At 40.0% G+C, this 16067-nt stretch overlaps 1 protein-coding gene across 1 annotated transcript in view; it reads left to right on the top strand.

The window, feature by feature from the left end:
• LOC149212193 (diphosphomevalonate decarboxylase MVD2, peroxisomal-like) overlaps positions 1 to 16067 on the top strand; it is a 49965-nt gene that overhangs the window by 11195 nt on the left and 22703 nt on the right. The gene's annotated exons all lie outside the window — the stretch shown is intronic.

Here is a 16067-nt window from a genome sequence, read left to right as displayed (position 1 = left end):
GCAAATGAAGAGTGATTTTATTTCATACTAAAAGATATTGAACCACAATACTTAATCAGAAATTGAAAATGGAAAGGAGAATAAATTTACATGACCTTATTTGTGCCTCCTTCTCCAACAGTTGGCTGCCCTGCTTGAGAACTTTATTGCAGCAGATTTAAAAGAGAATCCTGCATGTACAAATCAGCAACAAATGGAAGATGGAAAGCCACACATTTGATAAGAGAATTCAGCAATCATATTGCTATAAAAGGTCACCAATACAAGCCAAAAATCAAGCGAATAAATGTCTCCTCAAGCCATCAACAATTCTTACAATAGGAGGAGCTCATCTTAGGTTGCTGAAAAGCTCAAAACCTCCTCCAATAAAATAATAATATCCAATGTTAGATTCTTGATCTCTCTTAGTGAGAAGTAAACAAGCAATATTGTCAAAGAAACTCATGACAAGTCAAAGAAAACATTAAAAAATGAGTAATAAGTGGTGGCTATGCCACATGTCTCCTCAAGGTAGACTTCTCGAATCTCCATTAGCTAGGGTATGATTCAAGTCTAAATTGACCGAGTAGCATGTGTGATCTCTCCAAGGAAATTGATCCACTCCATAATCTTCAGTACGCATGCAAGGAACCCTCAAACTATGGATCAACCCATAATAAATGAGGTAGAGACTCAGAAGTAGTAACTACATGCCAAAAATAGCAGTGTTCTGCCAAGTTTTCGGGATGCAGGAGCGGGGAAGTGCACATGGGGGAAGTGTGGAGACACCCCCCAAATTTTAGGAAAATTCATGTGGGATGAGGGGATGTTGGGGTCTCTAACATAGGGGGTCCTGTTCCCACCCAAACTAGCAGGGTTGCCAAGGTCCTTGCAACCTGCTAAGATGGCACACATAGGACAAGTGCCCACTTTAATCTTGGCATGAGTTCCCACTCTTTAAGCCCAACTCCTAATAGAATGACTATGGGTGGATTCCCTGAAAACAAGTGCTTCAACTCAAAATTAGAATATTAGTGCCTTGAATGGGGTATTAGGTGAAGAGAGAAGTTAGTTCTGATTGATAAATCTGATATGAAATGTGTGATTTATGCAGTAAATGAATGGACCAACAATATGATTCACTCAAAATTCGAGATATGCAACATGTAAATAGCCCAATAGAGTGAAAATTTAATTTGATTACCAAATCTATAAATTTTTCTTATTATAAACCTTTGGTAAGAGGGGTTTCTGTGTAAATTTGTTTGCTGTTCTATGATTGCAAATTTGAAAATCTGCAAAAAAACACAGAAAACAACAGTGCAAACCCCTTTTTAGGGCCACCCAATAGTGAATAAGCAATCTAGATTGATGATCTAGGGGTGGAGAAGCTGAGACAACAAATATAAAATGCTTTAGAGTCTAGACCCTTCTTAAGCTTCCAACCGCAACAAAAATGAATTTTCAGCGAGCTGGAAACTCTTTTGCAGGGGTTTTGGGATCAGATCCCACTGGTTAGCAACCCAGAAAATTATTGAAGTCTATAATAAGACCTCTAGATGCTGGAATAGGTTAAAGATAATACCCAATTGAAGATATAACAATGAGGAATAAATGTGGTAAGTATTACAAGGGCCTATGAGATGAAAACTTGTATAGTGCCTTTGTACCTCTATTTCTGCAAAATCTGAAATGTATGTGGCTGTAATAAAATGCAGAACTGCAAAAGCATCTCAATATACCTGTGAACAAATGTGTTTGAAAGCTCAAAACATAGGTATATTGATCTTTTGGATGGTGATTAAATTTATGCTCATGACCCCCAAGGGGTCCTAGCTAATCTTAAGATAGAACTTGAAAATGCAAGCTAGTAAATGTCTAATTAAAACAGAAAAATAAAAATAATTTGGATTTTTAAACATGGAGTGGTTGTTGAAAATGACTTATCTTGGCCACAATTTTACTTCTCAAAATGCCGGGTTGTGAATCACTGTCACCCTTAAGTCAATTATGCAACTTGGACACTTAGGTGAGTTTGGAGTTGAGAAGACTATGTTATCCCCACTTATGTCTATGATCTGCCACAATTGTCGAGATCCAACTAGGAGCGTTCTCTAGTGAAGCACCTCGAATCTTTGGGTCGACTATGTGGCAAGAGAAACTTTCCCCCCAATTGAAGCTATGCCTGACAAGGATTGGTCCAACCTTTGTTTCCAATCGCTTCTACCTACAACAAAAGAGATAGAGAAAACTAGCGCCGTGACTACTTTCTCCATGTGGCTATGTAGTTCCTCTATGGATCTTCTCTACATCCCTTTTACAACATTAACCAAGAAAAGATAAAATAGAAAGAGCCAACCCAAAAAATGTACACAAATTGTTTGCAAAATAAGAGTTCTCATTATGGCATAGAGTGATCTCACAGTTCAACAACAACAACAATGGGGGGATGATCTAAGCCTTTATAATCTTTATTGTAGACTAGTTTGACTTTCTCCCAAAATAATATAATTTACTTGTCATCCACAACCCAAAGACTAAGTAAATTCAATAAAGTTAAATTTATTACAATAATTGTCCACAAGAGAGTTCAATTTGACTAATTTGTCCCTTGGAAGTGCAATGTTCCCCTTGACTTGACCTCGGAGGAGCAAAATGCGAAAAATATTAGTCAAGGATGCTTGACGTCTTGCTTAAGAAGACTCCAACTGTCAACAACTAGTTGATGGCTTGACTTTTGTCATTGCTTCTGACAATTTTGAGTTGCTTGTGAGATGTCTTTATGTGATAGATCATTATAAGTGTTATTAGTATATGTGCGAGGTGTGGGTGTTTTAAGGATTTCAACAGCTGCAACCAAGCTGGAAAGAGCAGGAAGGAGAAAAATATAATTTTTTTGGGTTGTTTTAGGGTGCATAGTATGCAGGTGGGTTAGGCCCTAGATTTCTAATCTGGTCTCTGATACCATGCGTTAGACTCCCTTCTCGAGGTCTCAAGCCTGTCTATGAAAATAGACTACTCAGCAATTTTTTTTGTTTTGTTTATTACAAGTACATAATTAATATTTTCCTATTCATTCCACAACATATTAACAATTAGCATATTTAAATGAGCACAGAGCAATTCATATAACTGGACAATAACAAATAACAAGAAAAATACTTGGTTATAGTGGCTTAGTTGCAGTGTTCCTGCTGGGACCACCCAATTGAATATGCCACCCTGCCAACTAGGAACAAACTATATGGCTTCCTAGCCTAGGAAACCTCCACAGGTTCCTTAACCCCCTGAGTCCAAGTGGAGACCGCAACCGTAGTGTCTGAGTTCTCAGTCCAACACCTTCCTGATGTTCCACTCAAAATCCACTTCTCCTGTCCAAAACTTCCTTTTGCCTTCTCTCGACCCTCCTTTCTCTTACTTCTCTGTGACAGAATTATTTCTCTCCCAAAACTTCCAAAACCCCCTCCCAAAAGTCCCCTCTGCAAGCTCTTCCCTCACACTTATCTCCTGTGAACCCCAAAGGCCAGCCTCCCCTCCCTCCCTCACCATTAATGCCACTTAACTTCTCATTTATGACCCTCGACCCATCCCCATATTATCTCTTCCACCTGCCACATTGCCCCCTAATTAATACCTTGGGTGATCAAGTCATTCACCCAACTCTTTAATGCAATATAAAAGTAATATAAACTTTTGAGGGTTGGTCAAATCAATGAATTCATAAGAATCTTAATTAATTAAAACTTAAATTAATCATAATACAATCTAAATCATTAATCAATTATCAATTAGGCTTAAAGGTTAATAATTTAATTAACCACTAATCAAACTTAACCATTAATCAAGCTTAAGGCTGATCATAAGCTTAATCATTAATCAAGCTTAAGGTTAATCATAGCTTAATCATTAATCACGCTGAACCATTAATCAATCATCTAGCATAATAGGCCATAGAATACTAGCGTATTCGTCTGAGGTGTGGGTATGTAGCTAGCATACACATACCTTGTACGTATACTAATAACACTAATAAGGATCTATCACATCAAGACATCTCACAACAAGTAGACTAACAACCTAGCATAGCATAATAGGGTAAAGGAGTGGGCATTACATTATGAAAACTAAAACAAAATTGCCTCCCCTGTTTCTCCCTTGCCCAATATTCTGTTGAATGTAAATGAATGTTGGCTTGTATTACATCCTGGGTATTTAATGTTTGTTGTAGTCTTCCTGTTACCTTGGGTGGGGAATTTGGTTCCCTATTGACATGAAATCCTGCTGGCACCTTTGGAGCTTATTGACACAAATCCTGCTGATATCTTTGGAGCTCATTCTGAATTGTACATTTGAGGGTTTCATTGGAGAAGACTTCCCATCTAGCTAGCTGAAAAGCAAACTCTGCCCACAGGTCCTAATCCAAGTTTGCTAAGAGCTGGTCATCTCATTTGCTCTGCACCTTACATGTTGAAATTTTAGGTGTTCAAAGGAGGCTGGGCAGTTGTCAATGCTTCTAGTGCCCAATGCTTTAATCCATCTGGCAATTTATGAAAACCAAGGTTGGTTTCTCTGACATCCTGGGCATTTAATGTTTGTTGTAGCATTGTAGTCTCCCTGTTACCCTGGGTGGGGAATGGGGTTCCCTATTGACACAAAATCCTGCTGATATCTTTGGAGCTTATCCTGAATCTTACATTTGAAGGTCTCCTTGGAGAACACCTCCCGTCTAGCTGCAAAGCAAACTCTGCCCACAGGTCCTGCCCCAAAGTTTGTAAAGAGGTTGGCCACTTTGTTTGTCCTGTGCCTTACATGTTCAAATTTTAGGTGTTCAAAGGAGCCCAGGCAGTTCTCAATGCTTCTCATGCTCAAGCTTAGTGGATCTGAAGATTTTGAGTGTGGGATTTTGTCATTTGTTTTTTGATGAGGTTAATCATGAGCTGCAAATCTCCTTCCACCAGCAACTGTCTGAGCACATTCTGTTCTTCTAATCTCATTCCAAATGCCACAGCCCATGCTTCCACTGAATTGTTAGTGTCCACACCTATGTTTGCAGGGTAAATGAGGATAAGGTTGCTGTGGGAGTCTTGAATGATGTCTGTCAAACCTGCCATCACTGGGTTACCTAGTGAGGCACTGTAGAAGTTAATTCTGTATCCGTGCTGTTCTGGGTGCTGCCATCTATCTTGAACCTTAGGCAAACTACCAAGCATAGTGTCAAGCCTGAGTTGAGAGAAATCTACATCCCAAGCTTCACAGGTTTTCTTTTCTGTCTGATTCATTTCCTTGTCCTCCTTCCTCAGATTTTTGCTAGGACTGATCTCTTAATTTTTGCGCTGTTTGCTTCAGAACTTTCTCTGTGTCTCTTGCATTCCCCTGAAACTTCCTTTCCTTCTAAATGTTCCAAAGGATCAAACTTGACATCATTTTCCAAATACAATTTTCAGACAATTCTTGAAAGCATCCTCTGGCCAACCTTTAGAGAGTTTGTCCTTTTGCCAGAAACTTCCTCCAGTCCTCCTGAACTTTATGGTTGCCCATTCCCAAATGAAGGCCGCCATAGGGCAGCAAAGGAAAAGATGATCAATTGTCTCATTTGCATTAGTATAGCAAATGCATTGAGATGGCCCATGTAAACTTTGCCTCTGATGGTTTTCCAATGTCAAGATCCCCCTCCACTGGTGTTGCCACAGGAAGGCTACCACTTTTGGCGACCTTCCCATTCTCCAAACATTCATCTACTTTCTGTTGACCTGATTGAGGTCCTCCTGTTGAAGGAGGTAGGCATATGCCTGTTTGGTTGAGAATTCCCTACTACCAGAAAAACCCCAATGTGAGCAATTCATTCCTTGATTGGCAGTACTCTTTTTACCAGTAGATTCCATAATTTCAATTTGTCCATCTTCCTCCCATATCCATCAGACCAAGAGCTTTCAAGCGTTCATATCCTTGTGACCAAAGCATTTGGCTATGCTAGATCTACCCTAGCCCAGTTTGGTGCAGTGAGGTTCAGCCTGCTTGTTGAAAAATCTCCTTGATATTCTCTGCAATGTCCTCTTTCATGAGGGGTTTGTGTTGTTCCCAAGAGTTCTCCCAGAATAGGGTTGACCTGCCATCTTTTACCTCCCAAAAACATTGTGATTGGGTGACATAGTCTGCCTAGCTCACTATTCCATAGGTAGGACTCTTTTACAAGTAAGTCTGTATGACGTAGGTGAAAGGTCACTTGGCTCCACACCCAGAGAGTATTTTGTCCTCCATACAGTAGTCCACTCCCTCGAGTTCCCCTAGGATATATAAGCACCTGCCCTCTCTTGAACAACACATAATACCCTCTGTCCTCAAGTGTTGAGATGATATAAGGTTCTTCTTCATTCCAGGCACATATAGAACATTTGACACTTTCAAGGGAGGTTTGGGTCCTTTATCAAATGTCAATGTCCCCACACCGACTGCGCTAACAATGCTGTCATCACCAAGTACTACCTCCATATTAGTATCATCCTCTGAAAGCTCTGAGAAGTACTCTCTGACTCCTGTCATGTGGCGGGAAGCGCCACTGTCAACATACCAAATGCTAGAAGATGCTTTGCTAGTAGCGGGGAGTGCACACTCCCTCTGAAGCTGTATGGCAGGTGATCCTGCACTAGTGGCCTCACAAGCTATGAACCCAAACTCCCGATCCAATCTCTCTGGAGTCTGAGAAGCTCTCTATCTTTGCAGAAGCTGCCATGGGTTTGTCTTTGTCTTTCTTGTTCTTCTTCTTCGGACACAAAACAACATAGTGTTCCAACTTTTCACAATTCCAACATTTGACTTTGGAATAGTCCTTCTCCTTGTTCTGCTACTTGTCTTTACCTTTGCATTTGCCTCCATTGTTGGAAGCTTGCTTCTTTGCTATGCCATTCTTGCCTCTTGTTAACAATGCCACATTGTCATCCTCCTCCACCTGTTTGGCTGCCCCAAGATGGTTCTTTCTGATCTCATTTTGAATGCAATCATCCCACAACCTCTCCTAATCTGGAAGGTTTTCTCGTGCAACAATGCCATCCACAAAATTTTCCCAAGTCTTGGGAAGACCATTCAAAGAAATCCTCACCAATTCAGTGGGTGCAATGATCTCACCTATGGCTGCTAACTCATCTCTCACTGATGTGATATTTGTGAGGTATGTTGTAGCATTGTTAGTCTTAGCCATTTTAATTGCTTTCAGTTTCTCCTTTAGGACCATTTTTCTGTTTTCATTTGAGCTCTGGTAAAGACTGGTCAAAGCTATCTACATCTCATGTGCATAAGTCTTTCCTCTCACATGAAGAATGACATGATCTTTGATTCCTTCCAGAATCAATCTTTTTGCCTTAGCATTCTTTTTGTTAAACTTTGCCAACTATACAGGGTCATCAAGAACTGCTACTGAGTTCTGTGTGGTATTTACCATAGTGCCCCAGACTTCTGCTTCTTGAAAGATGCTCTGGATTCTCTCCTTCCATGCACTGTAGTTGTTCTGCCCATCCAACTTGTCTTCAACTCTCAAACCCAAAGACATGTTTCACTGTCTTACCAAACTGAAATTTTCAAATCTGTGGTAAAGGTTTCTGTTTTTTGTGTAAAAATCAGCTTGCTGTAATTTTCACTTTGTTGTCCCAAACTGCACTCTTCAACCAACTAAGCTTTGATACCATGAAGAATTTTAACCTCCACTCCGTTTTTCAGTTTTCCTTATCACTCCATGCATTTAGTTTTAAATCCAAGCATGATAAAAAAATTCTAAAATCTGGAAATGACAATATTTTCTGAAAAACACAAATTTAGAGATTTCACAACTGCTGAAATTGCAGAAATAAAACACAGCAAAATTATGATAGCCACACACAGAAAATAACACAGTGATTTTTGGTTAATGTGACCCTGGAAAAACTCCCTACAACTCTTGGGGAAAACCAGTTTGAGAGCTCTTCTTTATTTCTGAAAATGCTTTTACAGAGAAACTGAAATACACAGTGAAAATTCTAGCAACCACAAATTACAACTTATCTCGATTTCCGTGCTTGAACTCCACCTCGAAAATCATGCCAATCAGCAAATAGCCAAAACATAATTTTTCCAGCAATAAAACAACATTAAATGCTGTACGACTTGCCTCGGAAAATGTGCCCAGAACTTGTACGGACTGTACGGATTTCAACAATACGATTGCCTCGAAATTCGTGCCCTTGTTGTTGTCCCTTGGGATGCGTGCAAATAAATGCTGCTGCCTAGAATTGCTGAAATGTCTTCTTGTTGCTCTCTTTCACTTCTTCACTGCTAAGAAATTTTCTCCTTGCTCTCTCTTCTCTTTCTCTCAAATGCTCATGAAAAAATGAATTGATCTTTTCACTTCTCTTCTCCTTTTACTCTCTAAATGACCTTTTGGGTTACCCTAATATTTAATGGTTGAGATTCATTTAGATCTAGGGTTGAGAATAAATGTGCATTTAATTCTCACTTTCTATTTTTTAACTCATCCACTTAAATAAAGACCCACTTAGCCTTTTATTTCCATAGTCACTTTTTTACTTTCTAATTGTTCATTAACTTTAATAAAGTCACTTTTAAATTAGAATGTAATTTTACCACTTATAAAATTACTTTTAAATTAGAATGTAACTTCACCACTTATAAAGTCACTTTTAAATTAAATTGACTTTACCACTTATAAAGTCACTTTAGGAGAAAAGTAAAAATAAATTTGAACACTTTTCCCTAGGCCAAAGATCAAAGCCTTAGGGAACCACTTGTCCTCTGGTACCCAAATTTTAACACCAATGTCCTTTTCCACCCCAAAGAAATTAACATTTCTGTAACTTTTCCAGGGGTACTGATAAGGTAGAGAACACTTAGACCAGGATTGCCTGAAGAACGGATTTTATAAGTGTGATCCTGCCTGCTAATGATAACTCCCAGAAAGTCCAACTGTTTACTTTATTCCAGATCCTCCCTATGACTACCTCCCACACTAAATTTCTCCTTGATTTTTCCATCATGGAGATCCCTAAATATTTTGTTGGCAAGGAGCATCTTTGAAAATGCAGATCTCTACATACTTTTAATTGGACATCCATTCTTGTGTTAAAGAATATTTTTCGATTTACAGTCATTAATGAGTCTTCCTGACACTAACTGAAAAAGGTCATTCTGTTTGAAAATCCTTGCCCTAGTACTGATGCTTCACCAGCTAGCAATGTATTATCTGCAAACAATAGATACGAAATATGTTTCATATTGGAGATAAATTAGTCCCTTTTAACATACCTGAAACTTTTGCTGCATTCAAGGTTCTTCTTAGCTCCTCTGTCGTGATTATATATAAATAGGGTGACAAGGGGTCCCCTTGTCGAATGTCCCTCCTAGGGTGAATGGGGGGAGCTGGGTTGCCTTTTATTGGGATAGAGAAAAAAGTTGATCATCATTGGATGAGACACAACTCGTTAGACAATTTATCCATCATTATATAAACACAAAGGTGGTGAGGATTGCTCTAGTAAATTCCCAATTTAGCGGATCATAAGCTTTCAACATATTCAACATCATTCTGGGCTTCTTATCTGTTTTTAGTGAGTAGATGGTTTCCAGAGCCACTATCACCTCATGAAGGATCTGCTTGCTCCCCATAAACTTTCCTTGTTCCTTAGAGATTATATGAGGTAAGAACTGCCTCAGCCTGTTTGCTATGACCTTTGAGATAATATTATAGACAGTATGACATTTATGAAAGTTACATTCAAAGCTTTAAGCATAATTTCCTTTATCTTGGTTTCTTCTGTTGCGTTAGATATCTTCTCTGACTAGACCACATCATTCATGAAAGAAATCTGATGGTCCCAATGCTTTCTCCTTTGATAAACTGAAGGCTGCTTGTTGCAATTCGTCTGTGGTTTTTGGTCTCACGAGAGCATCGTTCTGTTGTGCTGTGATTTGTTTAGGAATATTGGCACATATCTTCCTTATCGCTTCTTGCTTATCCCTCTCTGGTCATGTAAGCTGCTGTTTGAATAAAATTGTGATTTCTCGTTCTATTTCTACTAGAGATTAAGTCATCTCCCTTGCCTACATCCACAACCAAGGTACTTTGTTCACGGTTCTGTTTCACATCATTACCTTATGATTTTTTTTTGTTTTTTGTTTTTTTGTTTTTTGTGGTCCCATTGAAACCATCAAATCTAAGATTTTTGCTTCCAGAATATCTCCTCTTTTTGTTCTTTCTCATTTTTTCCGTTTGCTAGTTTGTCTGTGATTTATGGGACTAGCCTTTGGCTATGAAATTACGACCTAGAGGCATCTAAGCTGTCAAAATCACTTGGGGAGCGCACTCGGCCTGGGCCACACTAACCTTTAAAATGACTAGAATTTTTGTACCCATAAGGTTTCAAACTTGATGACCTTCACACAAAGAGTGCTTTAACAGAACACCCCGTCACCAACTGTTCTACATCTCGTGGGTTTTCTGTTCCTTCTAATTGATTTGGATGTGAATTTGGCTTTCTTGCCTTTGAACCTCTCGGCTCATTCCTTCCCACACAACCAGTTTTTGAATGCTTTGCATCTTGTTCTGTAGTTGTTTTCACTGAAAAATGTGTTGAAATCACATAGATATTCTATACTGATAATTCCTTATGATGTTTTAATTCTTTTACATATTTATTTCATCCATGAATTCATCATTAAACAAATTATACAAAAGACATCAACAATGCAATATTTAAGATAGTGAGATCATAAAGAGACAACCACACGAAGAACACAAAGATTTACCCTGGGAAAACCCACATGGGGAAAACCCAACAACCCTTTTCAATAAAGAATTCTTGAATTCAATAGAGACACATCTAAGTCAACAACTAGGTCAAACATGGTCCAAAGTCCATACTCCTAGTCAAGTCAATCTTGCCCATCACAAATTCTGCTCTAGCCTAAAAAAAGCTGCTCTACTAGGTTGCTTCAGACCTCAGTGTTTGCTCTTTTTAGCTACCGTAGGGTGTAACTATACGATGCCTCAAAGATGCGAGTTTCTCTACCTTAGAGCTGTGAGTTTTTCCGCCTCAGAACAGATGAGCGAGCTACCTCAGATTGTCATACGAACTACCTCAGAGCTACCATACGAGCTACCTTAGAGCTTGCCTCAGACCATCCGAAACTTCCACAGAAGGTGTGAGCTACTCCATGGCTTTTTGGAGGAATGAATTGGCTCTTTTATATAGTTTCTCTTTAGGCCGTGTTGCCACCTCACTTACACACCTAAGCTAATGTGGTTTTCTCTTTAGGCCGTGTTGCCGCCTCACTTACACACCTAAGCTAATGTGGGAAAAATCCTCAACCCCACTAGGTGTGGCCTTGGTGGCAAAACTCAGAGAAGGGGTTGTCACCTAATACCAACTCTCTCCGTCTAGGCTCTCTCCTAGCTAAAGCCAAGGGGGGTGTGTTATATTCTTTCCATGACTAGCCTCCCTAGTTAACTGGGGGTTGGAGCCCTCCCTTCGTTGCGTAGCGAGGGGGTCATAGGGGGTTGAGGGGGGCGGTTAGCCCCCTCTACAGGGTCCGGGGCAGTGCCCCGGGGAATTTTTTTTAGATCCTATATTAGGTTGGGTGAACCTACCTATGGTTATGTGCATGGTTTTTGCACATGGTTTTGGACGCGATGATTTTCGGTCTATGTTATTGGATGCTTCGGCATATATATATATGTATTGTAACATTGAAAGGAACATAATGAAAAATCAAGCAGGTAGTCCCGGTTTTGGGATCCAGGGGAAAATCTCTATGTATATGTGTTTTATGTGTTATGCTCTCGCATTGTTTATTTTCTGTTCTTAGAATTCGTATGTAGGTAATTTCTGTACGGGGTTAAAACCTACATTTGGTATTAGAGCTATTTTGGCTTCAAGGGGACGCCTTTGTTGCTGAGGGGTTTCGCTCGGGCCTGTGGTAGATCCTGTTCAGTGGGAGATTTGCGGGATCGATTCTGGTGGTGAAGGAAGATATTGAGCAGTGGAAAGATAGAGATCGAGAAATTTAATAGTCAAAGTTTTGAGTTGTGGAAACTCAAGATGGAGGATCTATTGGTGGATAAAGATCAGTGGATCGCGGTAGATCCAGGTGCTAAACCATCGGGAGTGTCCGATGAAGAATGGAAGAAGTTGGATCAGAAGGCAAAGAGCACAATACGCTTGTGTGTCTCAAATTCAGTATTGTTGAACGTATTAGGGGAAGCTACGACCAGGGCTTTGTGGGATAAGTTAGGGACTTTGTACCAATCTAAGTCTCTGGTGAATAAACTATTCCTACGGAAAAAACTATATAACCTGGGGATGAAAGATGGAGACTCGGTGACAGAGCATCTGAACGCATTTAATACTGTGGTAAGTCGGTTATTATCTGTTGATATTAAAATTTCATATGAAGATAAGTGCATCAATTTGTTGTGTTCTCTACCAGATTCGTGGGATAGTCTGGTTATTGCAATAGGTAGCAATGCAACTGCCTTGCAGTTTGATGAAATAGTCTCATCCTTGCTGATGGAGATGAGACAGAAAACTATGGGGAACTAGAATGGTGATGCCTTGTCTGTACGAGGACGGTCCCAGAACAGAAACAAAAATAAGTCATCGAGTGGGAGATCTAAATTTAGAGGGAGATCTAAATCTCCAGGAAAACCTGTAAAGGTAGTGTGCTGGAAATGTGGAAAGGAAGGGTAGTACAAAAGGGACTGTAAATTTAAAGCTCCTGACAAAGGAAAGGGATCTGATGATGCTTCTTCTGCAGAGGCGAAAACCACCTCAGATGAAGGTGGGGATGTGTACTTGGCTTATTCAAATACACATGTAGATCATGAGGCATGGTTGATTGACTTAGGTGCATCCTTTCATTTCACTCCCCATAGAGAGTGGTTCTGCGAGTATGAGAAATACGATGGTGGTGATGTTTTCTTAGGGGATGATAGGAAGGTTAGAATCGTTGGTCGCAGAAAAATAAAGTTGAAGTTGCAAGGTGGAAGGGTTAGAACACTTCTGGGTGTTTTGCATATTTTTGCATTGGCCAGAAATCTGATTTCCGTAAGCAAGCTGGATGTTGCATGTGTAAAAACAGTGTTCGAGAAGGATAACTGCAAGATGGTTCGGGGAGCACTGGTATTGATGCGGGGAGTTCGGATTGGAACTCTGTACAAGCTGCAAGGTAGCACTGTTGTTGATGGGTGCAACAGTTCTGTGGTTCCTGAAAGTGGAGCAGAAAATTTAGTGGTCTCTAGAGAAAAGACCCATGCTATGGCATCAAAGGCTTGGACATATTGGAGAAAAGGGTCTTCGAATACTTCATGGCAAAAGTGTGGTAGAAGGTATGACTAATAATTTTGATTTCTATGAAAATTGTGTATATGGGAAGCAAAATTGGGTGAGTTTCCCCTCTGGTGGTAAGAGGGTGAAACATATATTAGAGCTTGTGCATAGTGATTTGTTTAGACCTGTGAAGGTACCATCACTGGGTAAGTCTATGTACTATGTATCATTTATAAATGACTTCTCAAGGAATACATGGATATATTTCCTCAAGAAGAAATCTGAAGTCTTTGACAGGTTTAAAGAATTTAAGGCTTTGGTGGAAAACCAGACAGAGAACAAGATAAAGGTGCTGAGGACAGATAATGGTGGAGAGTTTTGCAGTAAGGAATTTAAAGAATTCTGTAAGAAGTGTGGTATAGCACAACAGAAGACTACTCCATATACGCTTGAGCAAAATGGAGTTGTAGAAAGAATGAACAAGACGTTGATGGAAAGGGCAAGAAGCATGCTCAGTGGTGTCGCGTTAGGACAAGAATTTTGGGTAGAGGCAGTGGAGACAACATGTTACCTAGTCAACAGATCACCTTCATCAGCGTTGTTGGATAAGACTCCACAAGAGGTATGGACTGGTAAGAAACCCTCTCTTTCACATCTGAGGGTATTTGGATGTGATGCATATGTACATGTTCCAAAGGAGAAAAGAACCAAGTTGGATAGTAAATCTAAAAAGTGCATCTTTATTGGGTATAAGGATGGTTTAAAGGGTTATAAGCTTTGGAACCCAGTAACAAGGAAGGTTGTGTACAACCGAGATGTGGTGTTTAGAGAGGTTAAAGATGTCATTAAACATGAAGTCCCATCAAAGGAACCTGAGAAGATAGAGTTTGAGCTAAAGGAGGAAGAATCAGACTCTACAACAGAAGAGGAACCAGAAGATGAAGAGCCACAAACTCCGGTTGTGAGAAGATTAGTTGGAGAAAGAAGGCAGCCAGAAAGGTATAGTCCATCTGCTTTCTGTTCAAATTTTGCTTTATCTATTATTGATGATGATTCCAGAACTGTGAAGGAAGCAGTAGATTCAGAGGATGGCAAACTCTGGAAAGAGGCCATGGTTGGTGAAATGGCATCTTTGCACAAAAATGAGGTTTGGGATCTGATGGAGTTGCCAGTTGGAAGGAAACCCATTGGTAGCAAATGGGTGTTCAAGAAGAAGACAAATGCAGAAGGAAAGGTGGAGAAATACAAAGCTCGGTTGGTAGCAAAAGGTTATTCCCAGGTGCCGGGAATTGATTTTGGTGATATTTTTTCCTGTTGCCAAGGTAGCTTCTATTAGATTACTTTTATCTGTTGTTGCTGCTTTTGATTTTGAGGTAGAACAGATGGATGTGAAGACATCATTTCTCCATGGGGATCTAGAAGAGGAAATCTACATGAAGCAACCTGAAGGCTTTGCGGTGAAGGGTAAGAAATAACTGGTATGCAAGTTAAAGAAGTCTCTGCATGGGATAAAACAATCACCAAGGATGTGGTATCAGAAATTTGATACATTTATACGGGGACTTGGCTTCACTAGAAGCAAAGCAGATCACTGTGTGTATTTTAAATTAATTGGTGACCGTGTTATTTATCTACTCTTGTATGTGGGTGACATGTTGCTGGTTGGAAATGACAAAGAAATTATCCAGGATTTGAAGACCCAATTGTCCTCCAAATTCGACATGAAAGATCTTGGTGCTGCAAACTATATTTTGGGCATGGAAATTAAAAGAGATCGAGCAAAGAGGAAGCTTTGGTTAAACCAGAGGAAGTATGTCGAGACAATATTGCAGCGGTTTAATAAGCATGATAGTAAACCGGTGAAGGTTCCTATTCCTGTAGGTGTAAAGTTATCCGTTGAACAGTGTCCCAAGACATAAAAGGAGGAAGATGACATGTCCCGTGTTCCATATGCAAGTGCAGTCGGTAGCTTGATGTATGCGATGGTTTGTACTAGACCAGACATTGCACATGCAATGGGAGTATTGAGCAGGTTTATGTCAAAACCAGGAAAGGAGCATTGGACAACAGTGAAGCAGGTTTTTAGGTATTTGCGTGGCACTAGTGATTATGGTTTGTGCTACCAAGGAAGACTAGGATTGGACAAAGTTTTTGATATTCGTGGCTTTGTTGATGCAGACTGGGCTGGAGATCTGGATCAGAGAAGATCTACAAGTGGGTATGTGTTTAACCTATTTGGAGGTGCAGTCAGTTGGATGAGTAAGAAACAATCTATAGTAGCATTATCAACTACAGAGATGGAATACATGGCAGCCACTCATGCAAACAAGGAAGCAGTTTGGTTGCAGAGATTGTGTTCAAGTATGGGGTTAGTACAGGGAGCTATAAGGATAGACCGTGACAGCCAAAGTGCAATTTTCTTGGCAAAGAACCCTGCTTACCATTCAAAGACAAAGCCAATTGATGTTCAGTATCACTTTGTGAGGGATATGATAGAAGACAAAAAGGTTTTGCTGGTAAAGGTGGACACTTTGAAGAATACTGCAGATGCATTGACAAAATCTGTGAGCTCTGAGAAGTTCTCTTGGTGTAGAGAAACAATGAGCATTGCAGGGGCTGGATAAATGACTAAGCTCTCCTGTGGCCCGCTGTGGAAAGAAAACAACAAGTGGGAGAATGTTGGGTTGTGTTATATTCTTTCCACGACTAGCCTCCCTAGTTAACTGGGGGCCCCCCCTCGTTGCGCCAATTGTGCAGCGGGGGAGTCACAGGGGGTTTGAG

The sequence above is a fragment of the Pinus tabuliformis genome, chromosome 1_1, assembly GCF_031772625.1.
Source record: "Pinus tabuliformis cultivar Carrire ecotype Pingquan chromosome 1_1, CPIR1, whole genome shotgun sequence".
Classification (NCBI taxonomy): domain Eukaryota; kingdom Viridiplantae; phylum Streptophyta; class Pinopsida; order Pinales; family Pinaceae; genus Pinus; species Pinus tabuliformis.
This window is presented reverse-complemented; position numbering and strand designations above follow the sequence as displayed.